At 37.4% G+C, this 17,678-nt stretch overlaps 1 protein-coding gene across 2 annotated transcripts in view; it reads left to right on the top strand.

Moving 5' to 3' along the window:
• The window catches only part of PRDM10 (PR/SET domain 10), a 1,088,540-nt gene that overhangs the window by 176,535 nt on the left and 894,327 nt on the right, over positions 1-17,678 (top strand). The gene's annotated exons all lie outside the window — the stretch shown is intronic.

The following is a 17,678-nucleotide window of genomic DNA, read 5'->3' on the forward strand; positions in this document are numbered from 1 at the left end:
AAACATACACAAAAACCCTGTGTTACAATATAAACAACTGCATAGAAAAGATAGTATTGGACCAAGATAAGCCCAGGTCTAACCGCAAAAGCAACCAGCCTAGTGGACCCCTGGTATTAATAGATAATACAACAAAAGTAGGAAAATCCTGTTGAGAAGTAAGAGGGAATGTACACAACAAAATAAAAATTAAAAAATAAAAATAAGTCCTTCATTAGTTTTAAGCAAATCAGGGAACTAGTCAAGACTCTAAAAGGAGACTGTGAGGCAAAAATAGTTTCCAAAGCTAAAGGTAACCATAAGATATTTTCAGTTATGTCCGCCATCTTAAGGGCAACACCCAACAATGTGCAGAATTAGTTGTGTAAGGCATCGCCTATCCTCGGCCAGAAGATGTAACAGATCTGCTGCCTGATAAATTCAGCTCAAATTTCACCCATCCATCACCCCAGTTCTCCCTCCAAGAAATAACCTCCACCACTCCCCTACCAATTATCAATAAAGAACATGTTGCCACTGCACTCTCTAAAGTTAAAAACACTGTTTCAATGGGGCCTAACGATATACCTCTTAAATAGCTTGAATCAGGACCTGTTAGCCCCATTGGGATCATTAACCACAGCATCTGGACTGGCTTTGTCCTAACAGAGTGGACAGCAACAGTCATCCCTCTGCACAAAGTGGGGGACCATCAACTGACCTAGGTAATTACAGACCCGTAAGATTGACTGGCCTTGTATGTAAGGCCATGGAAAGAATAATCATGGACTTGGTAATAACATATGAAACCTGAAAACACCAGACCCAGCCCAATTTGGCTTTGTCAAGGGCAGGTCATGCCTGCTAAAATCTGGTGGACCTTTTCGAAAACGTAACTAGGGCCATGGATGAGGATACAACAGTGCATACCACCTTCCTTGACCTGGGCAAAGCATTTGATGCAGTCCCATACTCTAGTATTATAAACTAAAAAAAAACAGGCATAAATCTCTGCGTCACCAGATGGATAGCCATTTGGCTAACGGATATGACACATGCTTAAAGTGGGTGAATCCTGATCCAGCAAGAGGCCAGTTACTAGTGGTGTGCCACAATGCTCAGTGTTGGGACCACTCCTGTTCGGAATACAGTTGTCTGAAGTCAAGATTAAAGTGGAAGGCTGCTGGATGACAAAGTTTGCCAATGACGACAAGTCGGGAGCAGTCATTGAATCCACCAGCAATGTAGATATCCTTCAGGAGGATCTAAACAGACAAATGGTTGTTGCCAGAGCCATAGCCTAAAACTAAATGCAAAAGAAATGCATTATCATACCCATTTGGAAGCCAAAGACCCCTTCAAATTACTACATTAATAGCACACCCACAAGAATAGACTCAGTGGTGACAGGTTTAGGTACACGAACAGTAGCCTGAACTTTGACCACCATGTGTCTGCAATGATGAGGAAGTTGTTCTGTGTGACACAACCTAAAAGTAAAGGTGTGGTATCCGTATCTAAGGAAGTTAAAGTCCCACTGTACTCCACCCTTGTTAGACTAATTTGAGTACAATGCACCATTTGGCATGTACTTGACTAGGCACTTACAACAGCTAGAGCAACCCCAGAGTTTCCTCACAAAGAAAATACAGGGTGTCAACATGTCCTTTGTGGATAGACTAAAAACCCTATCCCTTTACTCTGTCTCCTACCGACTATTAAGGGTTGACCTATGCCTAACCTACCAGGCACTAACAAATCCAGCCCTGATGGAGTTGCTATATGTCCACGAGACAAACAGCACAAGGTTCCCCAAATCTAGGGATCTAAACCTAGTCAGTGATCCAAACATAACTTGCTGGAGAGACAGATGTGTGTCATGGAGATTACCCCTTCTTTGGAACAGGCTTTCCCTGTTGTGTCTTTCGGCTTTTCCCTGTTAGGGGTCGCCACAGTGGAACTCCGGTCCACTAATGATTGATAGTTGATTTTTACGTGCAGAGTTACCAGCCCTGACGCACAACCTTCAACGAAGGTACGCCCATTCACACGTCTGCACGCAGAAGACGCTCTAGCTGAGAATGAAACCGGACAGTGTCTTACTGTAAGGCGACAACGCTACCGCAGCACCACAGGCTTTCCTGTTCACTTTAAACAGAGCCTGTCCCTAACGGTCTTCAAATGCAGTTTGGTTCAGTGGTTGGGGAATTGCAAATTCACACCTGGTATACCGCCTGTGTCCCTTATGGACAGTGGCAGTCTGTAAAATACTCAAGGTATATGCACAAATCTTTGTCATCTTCTTGCCCCTAGGGGTCACATACTGGGTAAAATCAGGTTTTGCTGTTTAGACTTGTAAGGGCTCTTAAGCCATTAGCCAGACCGTCTCCTGTGAACCGATGAGAGTTGTAATTGGGTTTTATAGAATATAAAGGATTGCTCTTTGCTAACATTTAATTGGAGATGTGAGCCATTTAGCCATAATTTGAGTTTGGTAAAAGCAGCCTTATGGTCTCCATGATTTGCGGTATGAGATTCACTCATACAAAACAAAGTGGTATAATTTACAGACCCAACTGCTTCCAGATCACTGTGGTGTACGTGCATACTGCTTAAAAATGAGAGGGGCAAGAATGGCTACTAATGAGACCCCTATGTGAGGAAGAAACTCATCGCAACATTCTGATATCCGATTTACCTTGTGTTTCCTGTTTTTAGATTGCTAATGCACCAGCTTAGGTTTTTTAAACCAGTGTAGTGTTTTTATACCTAAAGTGTGGCCAGCATGATTCTGACATGCATGACTGATGATATAAAAAGCCCTGAACAAATCAAGAGTTAAGATTGACACTTCCTCCGTATTATTTAGTTCTTACAAATGTATTTTGCTAAGGATAACAGAGCTGGTTTAACAGAAAAAAATTCTTACCGAGGCTGGCTAAGTAAGTTTATTTGATTCAAGAAATTGTTTTAGTTGCTCATTAAGTTCAAGTTCTAACATGTTTCCAGTGTATTCAGTGCTATAGGCTTGCAGTTATTTTTTACATATGTTCCCTATGAAGCAGATTCTGAAATGCTTATTTCCAGGATGAAAGTCCAGAGGATTCTGTAAAATGGCTGGACTGCTAAAGTGGTAGACTGTGATGAGATAATGTGGGAGAGTCTAGGTACTTTGTTTTTTTGTTTTAGATGGGAGTTTGCAGACCAAGGACAAAGTTTACCTCATTCAGACAGAAACTATCTGTATGTTACATCTGCCTTCAGTATTCACTGAGTCATTTACGGGACATGGAAATATTCTCTGGGTATTCCCAAAAATTGAGCAACCTTATCAGATATGTGAGGGGAAGGTGATGGTGTGGAATGTTTATTAGGATATCAAAGGTAATTAATTATTTTCGATAAGGTTGCCTGAGGGCATTTTTATTTGTACTACTACTTTACTTTATTTTTAAGTTTATTATTTTGCTTTGTTATATATTTTCAGAACATGTTTTGTTACTAATCGGTGTGGCTGCTAAGGATATGTGGGAAGAGACTATAAAGATAATACAAAAAGTGAGCAACTGGAAGCTCTGTGATATGAATAGCAAGATACAAGCAGTTAAAATGTTTTTACTCCCTTTTATATTATACACAGGTTGGGCATATTTTTATCAACCAGAAGAGAAGTTGTAGATATCATTTAATAAAGAGCTGAAGGATTTTATCTGGGAGGGGAAGATGGCAAGAGTCAAGTGGGATAAGCTCATTCCTCCAATAGAACAAGGCGGTTTGGGATTACCCGATTTGATAGGGTATTTCAGAGCTACACAGTTAAGGCTTCTATACATAGAACAAGCAGAAACCTACAATTCAAATTGGAAAGGGGTGAAGATGAAGTGGGAAGCTCAAGAAACATGAAGAGACTAGGAGTTTGGATACAGATAATTAAGGAGAATAATAACCATACAGAATATTTTATTCATAGAGTAGCAAAGTATTCTACAAAGTAAGCCAACATGGGAATGGAGAAAGGAATTCTGCTGATAGGAATGTCTGCAATTAGGGATACAGACATTAGGCAAGAGAGGGGTGGAATTTATTGGAGAAAACTGGCAAAAGAACAAGGGTATTAGTAGCAAATAATTAGAGAAGAAAACATAATAGAATGGGACTGGGTCAAGAATTTGTTTGGACTGCAGGCTAGAGATTGCCTTCCCTATCAAGGATTAATATCAGAGTATAGGCAAAGAGAAAGAAATAGTGGGGTCTTAAACAAAAGGCCAACACTGATAGTTTTTAGTAGAATCTAGAACAGACGTTGTCATTAAAAAAGTGGATAATTAATACAGCACATAAAATATTGTGTGATAACTATAAGAATCAATGAGAGGAGGTTAGAAAGGATTGGGAAGAGAGAGACTGGATAAGCAGTTCACAAAGAAACTATGTATGTCTACCAAATAAGCAACAAAATCTAGAAGATTTAGTATCTTTGCTCGGAAATGTTTACATAGATATTTTTATACCCCATGTAGACGCCAGAGAATTTTTCCTCTGGTAGATAGCAAAAGTTGGAAGTGTGACTGGGGAGAAAGAGGTACTTGAGAACACATTTTCTGGGACTTTGGTGGGTTGACTGACTTTAACGATTCCCTGCGGGATGCATTGTCAGACATGCGAGGTGGGCAGATTGGTGTGTCGAAGGAGATGATGATTTTTCTGAGCTATGATACAGAATCAGAATTGCCTAGACATGGTGAGGTCTTGCTGTGTCTAATTATGGTGGTTGCCAAAAAAGCTATTACTTGAAAATGGAAATCAAAATCTAAACCAACAGTTTTAGAAGTAGTGAATATAGTAACAGAGATAAAACAACTGTAATTGGGATCTTTAAAAAGGGGTAGGCGTAAACTACCTAGGAAAAAATGGGAATTGTGTTAACAGTACGGATTCACTTTATAATCTCAAAATACTGAAATATCAAATTTCAGTATCTTGAGACTATAAAGCCGAAAAATCAAAAACACGAAACTTTAAAACCGCAATATTTCAAACCATGAATGTAACGTAAACAAAACACTACACCACACAAACATACCTACCTACTGACACTACAAAAAAAACAAACCAACACAAACACAACAAAACTAACACACACACAAACAATATTGCTAAAAGCAGGGGGTCTGCACCCCCATGCACCTCCCATGTGGGGGGGGGGTGCCCCCCACTCCCCCCTACTTATATATACTAACTTCGAGGTCGCACTAAACACACAAGCACATAAAACTCACCACTATGCACCCTCACACACATGCACTAAAATTTCTGCCCAATACCTTTACAAAAACACCACTTACCTCAAACCCCAGCTAAATCCACATACTGCACCACAAGTCACGTATGCGAACACATAATGGCAAATGCGACATTTCTGTAATTGGGTGTTATGCAGGTTCACGTATCTGCACTTTCAACTTTATAGTCTCAAAATGCTGAAATTCGACATTTCAGTATTTCAAGTATATAAAGTGAAACCTAGCAATACATACAGTGGAGGAATGAAGTTTAAAAGAAGGCAGAGCTTAAATGAGCTGTGTAATGTTTGCAAATGATTGGGTAGATTATAAGTGATGTATAATGTTTAGGTTATATGATATATATAACAGAATATGTGAAGTATGATGTTTGTTGGTCTTAATTGTTAATAATTTGATTACTTTTGTGTAAATGTAAATTTGCCTGTCACAAGTGATAATTCAATAAAAGTGTTAAAAAAAAAAAAAAAAAAGCAGAGAGAAAAGTGGAAATTAAGGAAGTGAATGAACGTAAATGTTTATGGAAGACTGAATTATGCCAAGGTTAGAGGCAAATGAGGCTCAACAACTAATAGTTAAGATAGGAAATGAGATAAAATGGTGATGTCTAATCAGTCTTCAGGAAAATCTCTAGGAATGGATGGTATTCCTGAAAAAGTTTGTATGTTAGGAGGGAAGAAAGTGATAAAGGTCTGGAAGATTTTGTTGCATACTATTTTAAAATAAGGGGAAGCATCAACATCTTGGAAGAAAGCAGTAATGGCTGTATTACCTGGTGAGGATCCATCAGACCCAGCTTCAAACAGGCTCCTTTCAATTTTAAACCATGATTATGAATGGTCTGTACTAGTAAAAGAATGGCAAAGGAATCGCCGGCATTGATGGATATGGATCGATGTGGTTTTGTGAAGGTGAGGCAAGTATTCGACTACATTAATAGAATAGTGATGATCCAGAGGGAAGGAGAATGCAAGATTATACACATCTTATTGGTAAGTCTTCATGCAGCGAAAGCATTCCACAGAGTAAAGTGGGATTTTGAGTAGGGCAATGAAAGCATCTGCATTCCCTGATACAATAATAAGGTTAAATAGGAGGATATATGAAGGATCGGAGGCAAGAATTATAGTGGGAGCGTTCCTCTCTGATAATTTGTGTGTGAACAGAGGAACCATGTGTGGGTGCCCTCTTTCCCCTTTATTTGCTTTATATTTAACGCCATTAGCAAAGAAAATAAGGGACTCAGAAATGCAAGGATATAATTGGTATGGTAATCAATAAAAGTTTGCTTTATTTGCTGATATTTTGTACCAGATAAATCTAGAAAAGGACATCTCATTGTTGTGGAACGTTTTGAGAAAGTTTCGAGTCTTTTCAGTATACAAAATCATTTAAGATAAAACAAAGGCTATAGCTGTAAATTATATACCCATACCCAAATTGGTTCAGCAATATCCATATTTATGGGGACACTAAGTATTTAGGAAGCTCTTGTTTTTGGATATAGATAGTAAGGTATACAAGCAGTGAAAATGCTTTTAATCCCTTTAATTTTATATACAGGTCAGGAATATTTTTATCAACAATAGGAGAAGATGTGGACAATAATAAATAAGGAGTTTTCTGAGAGGTAACTAGGGCAAGAGCTAAGTGAGATAAGTTGATTTTTCCAATAGAACAAGGTGGTTTAGGATTACCTAATTTGAAGGGATATTTTAGAGCTACACAGTTAAGGTTGATGCACATAATACAAGCAAAATGTTATAATTCCAAATGGGCAGGTGGGTGATAACTGGGAGGGAGGTTAAGCAATAGGGAGAGTGGGAATTTTAGATGTAGATCCATAAGGAGAATAGTATCAACTATATAGAATATTATAGTCTTAAAGTAGAAGAAAGTTATCTAAGGACTACCAACACGATAATGGAGAAAGGAGATTTTGCCAGTGTGGATGAGTGCAAGTAGGGTACAGAAAGTAGGCAAGAAGGGGCTGGAATTTACCAAAGAAAACAGGCAAAGGAGTCAAGGTATTGAGAAAAAATAAGTAGTAAGGGAACAGTAATAGAGTGAATGAGGGCAATATGTCATTTGGACTGCAGGCTAGAGACTGCCTTCCCTACAAGGGATTGATAGAGTATAGGCAAAGAGAAAAGGGATAGGCAGATCTTAGGTGAAAGACCTGCTGTGATGGGGGTTTTGATCGAATGAAACAGAGGTTTCTGTTAAAGGGATAATTAGTATGGTATATAAAACATAAGAATCAGTCAGAGGAGGTTAGGGAAGATTGGCAAAGAGAGACTGGAAAAGCATTTTGTAGGGAATATGGGCATATGTATGTCTCCCAAGTATGCAAAAATGTGAGAATTTTATTATCTTTGGAACTGTTTGCATAGGTATTTTTGTACCCCAAGCAGATGTCAAAGAAATTATTCTCTGGTAGACAGCAAATGTTGGCGGTATGATGGGGAAGAAAGAGGTAACTGGGAGCATATATTTTGTGAGTGTAATGAGTTGGCAGATTTTAAAAGTTTAGTAGAGAGTACTCTTGTCAGAAATAGTGGGCAAGCAAATGACTAAGGATATGATTTTTTTGAGCTAGGAAATAGGATCTGAATTGTCTAGACCTAATAAGGTCTTAAGTTTAATTATTTTGGCTGCCAAAAAAAGATTACTTGAAAATGGAAATTTCAAGTCTAAACCAACTGTATTTGAAATACTGAATATTACAAGAGATAAAAGAACTGGAAGAGGGATGTTTCGAAAAGGGAAAGGGCAAATTACAGAGAAATGAATGGAAATTGTAGGAATAGTACATGCAGAGTTATGTTCAGTTGGAGTAGGAGTAAGTTTTTAAGAGAAGGCAGGAGTTCAATTGAAGTAATGTTGGACTGATGATCATCTTAAAGAAAGAAAAGCTGTTGTATAATGTAAGTAAATGGAAAAAAGGTTAATATGGTTTATTTTCTCTTATTTTCTTGTATGTTTACCTGTGGTTTAAGTGATAATTTCATAAAGGTTTTCAAAAACAAAGGACCGTGTTACAGATGCTCTGGCATTAAAACCATGATGCAAATAAACCAAGTGTGTTGCACGTAGATTACAGACAGAATGATAGAGAATCTGACCCTACAAATAGATCTGTTGCCTTTCGGTCAAGAGCATTTATGGATTCAAAAAGAGATATGCTCGGATAGGAAATTAACTCTCTTACTAGTAACAGTAGTGCATGGATGTGAGGAATTCCATGAATATGTCATTATAAAGAAGTTTTTGTGATTACACACTGCAAATCCTTGCAAGGTACATTCAAAAAGTCTTGGTGCAAATCAACTCTTAGATTACAGAAAATGTTACTTAGTCTGCAGAATTAGATTGGAAAATGATTTACAGACCAGACAATCAGGTAGGATGTACAAGTTAAGAATGTCAGAACAGTCATCCAGACTGTCTATTTATGATACTTCAAGTAAAACAGCTAGTGCATTTGTAGTTGCAGCAAAAGGGATGGTAAGTAAGACTAAACTGTTAACTTTGAGAAAAGTTAGTTTTTAAGGACTTAGGGTAATACAATAATGCTACAGAAGAACAACATGATATTTTTGTAGTTTATTAACATCCTGAAAATGGTAATGAAGAAATATAGAAGAAGCTAACATGAATGGGGAAGCAGAAATCATTGATGAAATGCACCCTATTTGGTATAAGAAGCAAGAATCAAATATAATGTGAGATAGAAATCCAAAATAAATGGGTAAGTAGAGAAAGGAAGGAAAAAGTTGTAATAGTGTGACACTGCCAGAAGGGCAACTAGTACTTAAGATGAGTATAGAATACTTAATCACAGGCAAGTACTGAGAGTGATATACATCCTAAAGGGGCATTGTACTCATTAATTGACCTAATCATTACATATTATAAGTGGGAGATCACCTCTTTAGATCTTGAGGATATTCATTTGGCAGATAGATGGACTAAATAAAAGGATTTCCTACCAACCTTTGTCAGTTGATGGTCAAAAGGGCGGGAGCTTATTAACCCAAGTACCTAGGCCCCTTTTGTAGAGGTGTGTTGTCTACCCAGTATGATGAGGTAGAGGTATTGTTTACCAAACCTGGTGGTACTACACTTTTTAGCATTTAGTTTGAGTTCTCACTAAGGTTCACCTCTCATCTCCACTGGGGAGTGAATGGGCTAAAGGGCTGTCAACCTGATGGAGAATGAATAAGTCAGGTCCAGGAAACTGAGCCAGTCGTCAAGCCAATATACTACCAAAAAATAAAAACACAAAATTCACGAACTGCACCAAACTGTTTAATGAAGAGCTGAAAGGCTCCCGAATACTAAGCGCTTTCACCATCAACTGATGGCTTCTTCAGAGTAAAAGGAGCACATAATCACATGTTTTAAATACAAAATTCCACATACACTTTAACCAATCAAATTTCTTGATTAATTACAGTCCCAATATACATACTGATCTAAATCACTGGTACCTTAAAACATGCACACAAAACTTGCTAAAAACATGTGCTAAAAATATTTGTTTCCGTATACACTCACATATAATCACTTTAAACATGCTTGTTGCACATATGTTAATATCAAAACTTGTGTTTATGAAATCACTAACTTTTCTATAATGAATGAAGACTAAATGACTTTAAACAACCATAGCCCTTTATTTCAAAATAGACTTAATGGAAATATGGTCATTAAGTCCAGGGTAAATTGTATCTAGAATCACCTGCCATTTGAATTCTAAAGACTCTACTCTAGTATTGTCATCACCCCCTCTCTCATTTCTCAACACCCTGTCAATTACAAAAAATATAAACTTTTGAAATACACACAATTCTTGGAATGTAAATACAACGCATTGTGGCTATCCTTGTTTTTGATGGCCCTCTGGTGTTCTGCTGTCCTTTCCCTTAATCTACGTATGGTTTTCCCTACATAAAATCCTGCACAAGTCGTGCAGGTTGCCAGGTATACCACTTTTTTGGAGTTGCAACTACATCTACTTGGACATGAAATTGCCTTGTTATACCCCCTCACAACCACATAGGGTCCATCATTGATGTATCTACAGTACCTGCATGACCCACATTTATACATTTGTGAATTTGTAAATCTACTTTGTTGTTTTTCAAATAGATTCTTTAAGATCAAACCTCTTGAAAAAATTATTTTTGGTTTATGACCAAATTCTTTTTGCATACACATATTAAATGCTAGGTCCCAAGATCTCCCAATAATCTCAATAATGTTATATGCCTGTGAATTGTACTTCAAGACAAGAGCTCTTGAATCAAACATTTTCAAATGAAAAGACTCAATTCTTTCATTCACCTCACTAATTGCAGTGTTTTCTACCAAAATGGGTTTAAGTGATGTCCACCTTCTTTTCATCACCTCTTTTTTAACTGAAATCAACAATTTCAATGGATAACCTCTATCCAAAAACATTCCTATTAATTCATACATAGGTTCATAGGTTGATACTAGGCTATCTGCCCTAGGGCATTTATAAGCCTAGCCAGAGTGTGTTTGGCTTTCTCCACCCTTTTAGATTAGTTGACTGTGCCTCTGTATAGTAGGTCGCAGAAGATAGCCCTTTTAAGGTTAGTTTACTGTGCCTCTGTCTAGCAGGGACACAGAAGAGATCCCAGGGGTAAACCTACGATCTCCCATCCACTCGTCAAGATTTCTCTTGAAGAGGGTCATTGAGGGGCTCTGCCTAACATGGACTGGGATTTTGTTCCAGAGTGAGGGGAGCCTCTGAGATATGAATCTGTCCCTCCAGCATGTCCTATTTATTTCTGTGCTGAGGTTTAAGTCCCTGGAGCGTGTAGCTCGGAGGGGATTTGGATTTCCTGAGGTGGAGCATGTCCATTAATTCTGGGTTGGACATGGCTTTATACATCAGGCACAGATCGCCTCTGAGTAGGCGGTAAGCAACCGAGTAGAGCTGGAGTTTCTTTAGCCTAACTGCGTAGGCCATCTGTTTGAGTCCCTTGATCCTCTTCGTGAGGTACTTTTGGGGTTTTTCCAGTTGCTGCAAGTGTCGGGTAAGGTACATCCCACATGGGGCATTGTATTCAATTATGGGCCTGATGAGTAGAGGGGCACATCTCCCTTTCATAAATCTCATCATTACTTACAAGAAGTGACAGACGAACCATCTGCCCCTTAATTACACTTTTACATTGATGTAATGGATGACAACTTGAAAAATGCAAAAGAGAATTGCTATACGTCTCTTTTCTGTGTATATTACTTTCTAAACCTTCACTTGTCTTGGTAAGTTTAATATCCAAGAAATCAATAGTCTCATTGTCCCACTTATGTGAAAGAAAGAAACGGAGTAGTAGAATTAAGATATTCCACAAAATTCCTAGCTTCATCTTCATTTCCCTTCCACAAAACAAGTATGGCATCTAAAAATCGATTGTATAATACAATATGTTCAAAGAAAGGGGTAGGAAACACAAAGGTTTCTTCCCAATGCAATAATACCAGGTTGGCAAAAATGGGGGCACACTTGGCCCCCATAGCCACCCCTGATATTTGATGGTAAATGTCCCCCTCAAATGTCATGTAATTGTTTTTAAGTACTAATTCCATGAAATTAACTATACTGTTCAACTTTGTAGTAGTCAAATGTTTACTTCTCAAAAGACTTTCTCTAAAGTATTCCAACCCGTCTTAATGAGGTATTGTAGAAAATAAATTGACCACATCTATAGTAAGGAATGACCCTTGCCAATAGTACTTAATCGTTCTAAACAATGCCATGAGTCCTTCAATATATGCTCATGTTTGTTTAACAAACCTTGTGTATTCTTGTCTACATAGGCTGCCAAAGGTTCAGTTTTAAACCCCTTTGCTGCTACTATCGGCCTGAAAGGGGGATCGTTGATATTTTTATGGATTTTGGGAATGCCGAACACTGCTGGTGTAATTGGGTGTTCACCTACCAAAAAAACATAATCTTTCTGTTGTATTCCCCCTTCCAACAAAGTATCCATTAAAAAGGTGTCAATTTTTTGATATGCTATATTCATCTCGCATCTAGAAGCTCTTTGGTAGGTGCTATCATCATTTAAAATAAATTCCATTTTGGCTGTATAATCAAGGTGAGTCATAATGACCACCCCACCCCCTTTATCGGGTTTCATTATTCTGATTTCTTTGTTGGTGGTCAATTCTTTCAACACTAATCTCTCTTGTTTTGTAAGGTTATCCTGTTCCCTAATTCTGTTCTTCTCCAAATGTGTTCGTATGGTGTTAACCGATAATTTTTCAAACAATGCCACATCTTTATCAACAGGTGGAATGAATGTACTTTTCCTAATAAGTGTAGAAGGAAAAAAGTCTTTCTGTACATTTTGCCTTTTGAAGTACAATGCTAAATTTAACTGCCTAGTATATATTTTCAAACTTGTAATCTAATCCGTGAATTATCTCCACCTCTGGTTGTTGTTGCCATGCCACCGCCCTCTCGTGTTGTAAAACGGTTGTTCCCTTGTTGAAATTGGTAATGGGAATCGTTCGACTGGCTCTCTGAACTACCCCCCATTTTGTTCCTCAGGCGTTCTGATCTCCTCTGCCCCAGAGATGTTGCTAAAAAACCTTGGTGTTCATCATTGCATTCCCCAGAATTATGTTCTTCATTGTAGTCACATACATTGTCCATGTTACTATTTTTCTGCCCATTATTGGAGCCATATTTGTAGGCTGCCCTGTTGTTATTAAACCCAAAATTATATGCCATGTTGTTCTTGTAGTCCGAAAGGTCTCTTGATAGTTTTTTGATTTTAATTTTAACATTCTTGTCAACAAACTTTTCAGTGTACAACATTGTATTGTTTAACATATTGAAAAAACAGTAAATCACTGGTAATGCTTTCATTTAAAGTCACTGTTTCTTTTTCAATAAGCTCTAACTTACTTTTGTTATTTTTGATAATGATGTCCAAAATTTCTAATCCAGTTTTGTCATGTAAATCCACCAATTGCTTGTAAGAAGTAAATCCTTTTTCAGTCCCATTCGGCACTTTGTTGAATCTGAGCCCTTTCGGTACTTGCTTCAAAGCGATGGATTTAAAAAAAAAATGCGTTATCTAATTGAAGACCCCGGAATCTGTGGCAAGTGGTTTCGAAATGCTCCAACTGCTTTTTTAAAGATGGCGTTGAGAGAACCCTTCCCTCCTCCTTCGAGACCGAGAAGTCGACATCTGGAATGGGCAGCCACCGTTGAATATACATTCGATTCTGATTGACCCCACCACCAGTTTGGGTACCTTCACCATTGATAACACCTCCATCTTCTTCAATGTCCAAACCTGGAACTGAATGCAATGTGAACAGCTGGGCCTGCGAGTGCAAGGGTGATTTGGTTTGGTCATTCCTTACTATAGACGTGGTCAATTTATTTTCTACAATACCTCAAGAAGACGGGTTGGAATACTTTAGAGAAAGTCTTTTGAAGGTTTTTAGCAACATCTCTGGGGCCGAGGAGATCCGAACACCTGAGGAACACAATACGAGAGGGCGGTGGTATGGCAACAACAACCAGAGGTGGGGATAATCCAGGGATTAGACTTTTGCTATAACAGTGAAGCAATTGACACTAACAACCATGGCAACACAGTTTTTTATTTTTTGGAATGTAATACTGACATTGTTGAATCTACAGTTAATGTTGAAGGGGCTGAGAACAGTTTTTCAATGAGTGTACCATGTTTGAATAATGATGCAGCTGAAGTTAAATGTGAAGTCAACACGAAAGCAGGCTTCACTATATATAATTTCAGTGCTTTGGAAATAAAGGAAATGCATCCTGATTTGTTAGCAAAGGGGTTTACATATATACCTGCATTTTGTTACAATATTGTGGATTTCATTACAAGTTTGAAAATATATACTAGGCAGTTAAATTTAGCATTGTACTTCAAAAGGCAAAATGTATAGAGAGACTTTTTTCCTTCTACACTTATTAGGAAAAGTACATTCATTCCACCTGTTGATAAAGATGTGGCATTGTTTGAAAAATTATCGGTTAACACTATACGAACACATTTGGAGAAGAATAGAATTAGGGAATAAGATAACCTTACAAAACAAGAGAGATTAGTGTTAAAAGAATTGACCACCAACAAAGAAATCAGAATAATGAAACCCGATAAAGGGGGTGGGGTGGTCATTATGACTTACCTTGATTATACAGCCAAAATGGAATTTATTTTAAATGATAACACCTACCAAAGAGCTTCTAGATGTGAGATGAATATAGCATATCAAAAAATTGACACCTTTTTAATGGATACTTTGTTGGAAGGGGGAATACAACAGAAAGATCATGTTTTTTTGGTAGTTGAACACCCAATTACACCAGCAGTGTTCGGCATTCCCAAAATCCATAAAAATATCAATGATCCCCCTTTCAGGCCGATAGTAGCAACAAAGGGGTTTAAAACTGAACCTTTAGCAGCATATGTAGACAAGAATACATAAGGTTTGTTAAACATGAGCATATATTGAAGGACTCATGGCATTGTTTAGAACGATTAAGTACTATTGGCAAGGGTGATTTGGTTTGGTCATTCCTTACTATAGACGTGGTCAATTTATTTTCTACAATAACTCAAGAAGATGGGTTGGAATACTTTAGAGAAAGTCTTTTGAGAAGTAAACATTTGACTACTACAAAGTTGAACAATGTAGTTAATTTCATGGAATTAGTACTTAAAAACAATTACATGACATTTGAGGGGGACATTTACCATCAAATATCAGGGGTGGTTATGGGAGCCAAGTGTGCCCCCATTTTTGCCAACCTGGTATTATTGCATTGGGAAGAAACCTTTGTGTTTCCTACCCCTTTCTTTGAACAAATTGTATTATACAATCAATTTTTAGATGACATACTTGTTTTGTGGAAGGGAAATGAAGATGAAGCTAGGAATTTTGTGGGATATCTTAATTCTACTACTCCATTTCTTTCTTTCACATATAAGTGGGACAATGAGACTATTGATTTCTTGGATATTAAACTTATCAAGACAAGTGAAGGTTTAGAAAGTAATATACACAGAAAAGAGACATATAGCAATTCTCTTGCATTTTTCAAGTTGTCATCCATTACATCAATGTAAAAGTGTAATTAAGGGGCAGATGGTTCGTCTGTCACGTCTTGTAAGTAATGATGAGATTTATCAAAGGGAGATGTATAAATTAATAGGAATGTTTTTGGATAGAAGTTATCCATTGAAATTGTTGATTTCAGTTAAAAAAAGAGGTGATGAAAAGAAGGTGGACATCATTTAAACCCATTTTTGGTAGAAAACACTGCAGTTAGTGAAGTGAATGAAAGAATTGAGTCTTTTCATTCGAAAATGTTTGATTCAAAGCTCTTGTCTTGAAGTACAATTTGCAGGCATGTAACATTATTGAGATTTTTGGGAGATCTTGGGACCTAGCATTTAATATGGATATGCAAAAAGAATTTGGTCATAAACCAAAAGTAATTTTTTCAAGATGTTTGAACTTAAAGAATCTATTTGAAAAACAACAAAGTAGATTTACAAATTCACAAATGTATAAATGTGGGTCATGCAGGTACTGTAGATACATCAATGATGGACCCTATGTGGTTGTGAGGGGGTATAACAAGGCAATTTGATGTCCAGGTAGATGTAGTTGCAACTCCAAAAAAGTGGTATACCTGGCAACTTGCACGACTTGTGCAGGGTTTTATGTAGGGAAAACCATACGTAGATTAAGGGAAAGGATAGCAGAACACTAGAGGGCCATCAAAAACAAGGATAGCCACAATGCATTGTATTTACATTCCAAGAATTGTGTGTATTTCAAAAAGTTTATATTTTTTTGTAATTGACAGGATGTTGACAAATGAGAGAGGGGGTGATGACAATACTAGAGTAGAGTCTTTAGAATTCAAATGGCAGGTGATTAAGCCTATTTTGAAACAAAGGGCTATGGTTGTTTAAAGTCATTTAGTCTTCATTCATTATAGAAAAGTTAGTGATTTCATAAACACAAGTTTTGATATTAATATATGTGCAACAAGCATGTTTAAAGTGATTATTTGTTTGTGTATCTGGAAACAAATATTTTTAGCACGTTTTTAGCAAGTTTTGTGTGCATGTTTTAAGGTACTAGTGATTTAGATCAGTATGTATATTGGGACTGTAATTAATCAAGAAATTTGATTGGTTAAAATGTATGTGGAATTTTGTATTTAAAACATGATTATGTGCTCCTTTTACTCTGAAGAAGCCATCAGTTGATGGTGAAAGCGCTTAGTATTTGGGAGCCTTTCAGCTCTTCATTAAACAGATTGGTGCAGTTCGTGAATTTTGTGTTTTTATTTTTATTACTTTTTGCCCTGTTGGGTACAGTTTGTTATACTACCAAAAAACAAAGTACGGCAGTTAAATCACTTTATTTTTTTCTCTCGCTGTCTCTCCCAAGTATATTGTATTGCATATGAATATGTCCATCAGCATCAAGTGTTGTTAAAGTGGTCATTCCTTCATAGATGGTCCTAATCCTGTTTTGAAATCACCATTACACTGTATTTTGCTATCCTGGTAAGTACCAGTGCTCCTGCAGGGATATGCATTTGTTTTTTCCAGGTCAGAAATTTGAGTCTACATCATAACATAATTTGTTCCATCTTTCATAGGGCTTATTTTCATCAAACACAGGCAGGATTCTGTAGCTTGAAACCATCCTTTACAATAAGTGAAAAAGTTGAACAAATGAGTTTGAGTCTACATGCATGGAATTTATTGTCTTGATCATCCAAGGTGCATAGGCAAGCACCACTGAGATACACACACACACACACACACACACACACACACACACACACACACACACACACACACACACACACACACACACACACACACACACTACACAATCTAAACTGCTGCAAACACATATTTTAAAGACCGACACTGCTTTAAAAACTGTCATAAAGCAAAGTGCAAAGCAGATTGCAATAAGTCTCAAACAAAGCAGATGTTACTGTAGAAGTCCCAAACAAAGGAAATAACTGCAGCTTTAACAGTGGTCTTGTGCTTTTACATGTTTGAACCACCTTTTAACACCAACTGCACTGACCTGACTTCACTGACATATTGGTTGGTTTAAAAAGTTTTCCCCTCGTACAGCCCATCTGGAAAAGGAAAACTAGACAGCAGCCACTCACCCCCCCCCCCCCAGCAGCCATTTTGGCATGAAGACTGCTAATCAAACATGGGTTACCTTTATTATATGTGGGAACTCTACTATACACCACTTATGTAAGACGGACAGTTTTACTTTGATATGGTCATTTCTCAGTATATGCTTAATTGGTGTATT

Source organism: Protopterus annectens, chromosome 8.part0 (assembly GCF_019279795.1).
Source record: "Protopterus annectens isolate FY-2018-M chromosome 8.part0, PAN1.0, whole genome shotgun sequence".
Lineage (NCBI taxonomy): Eukaryota > Metazoa > Chordata > Ceratodontiformes > Protopteridae > Protopterus > Protopterus annectens.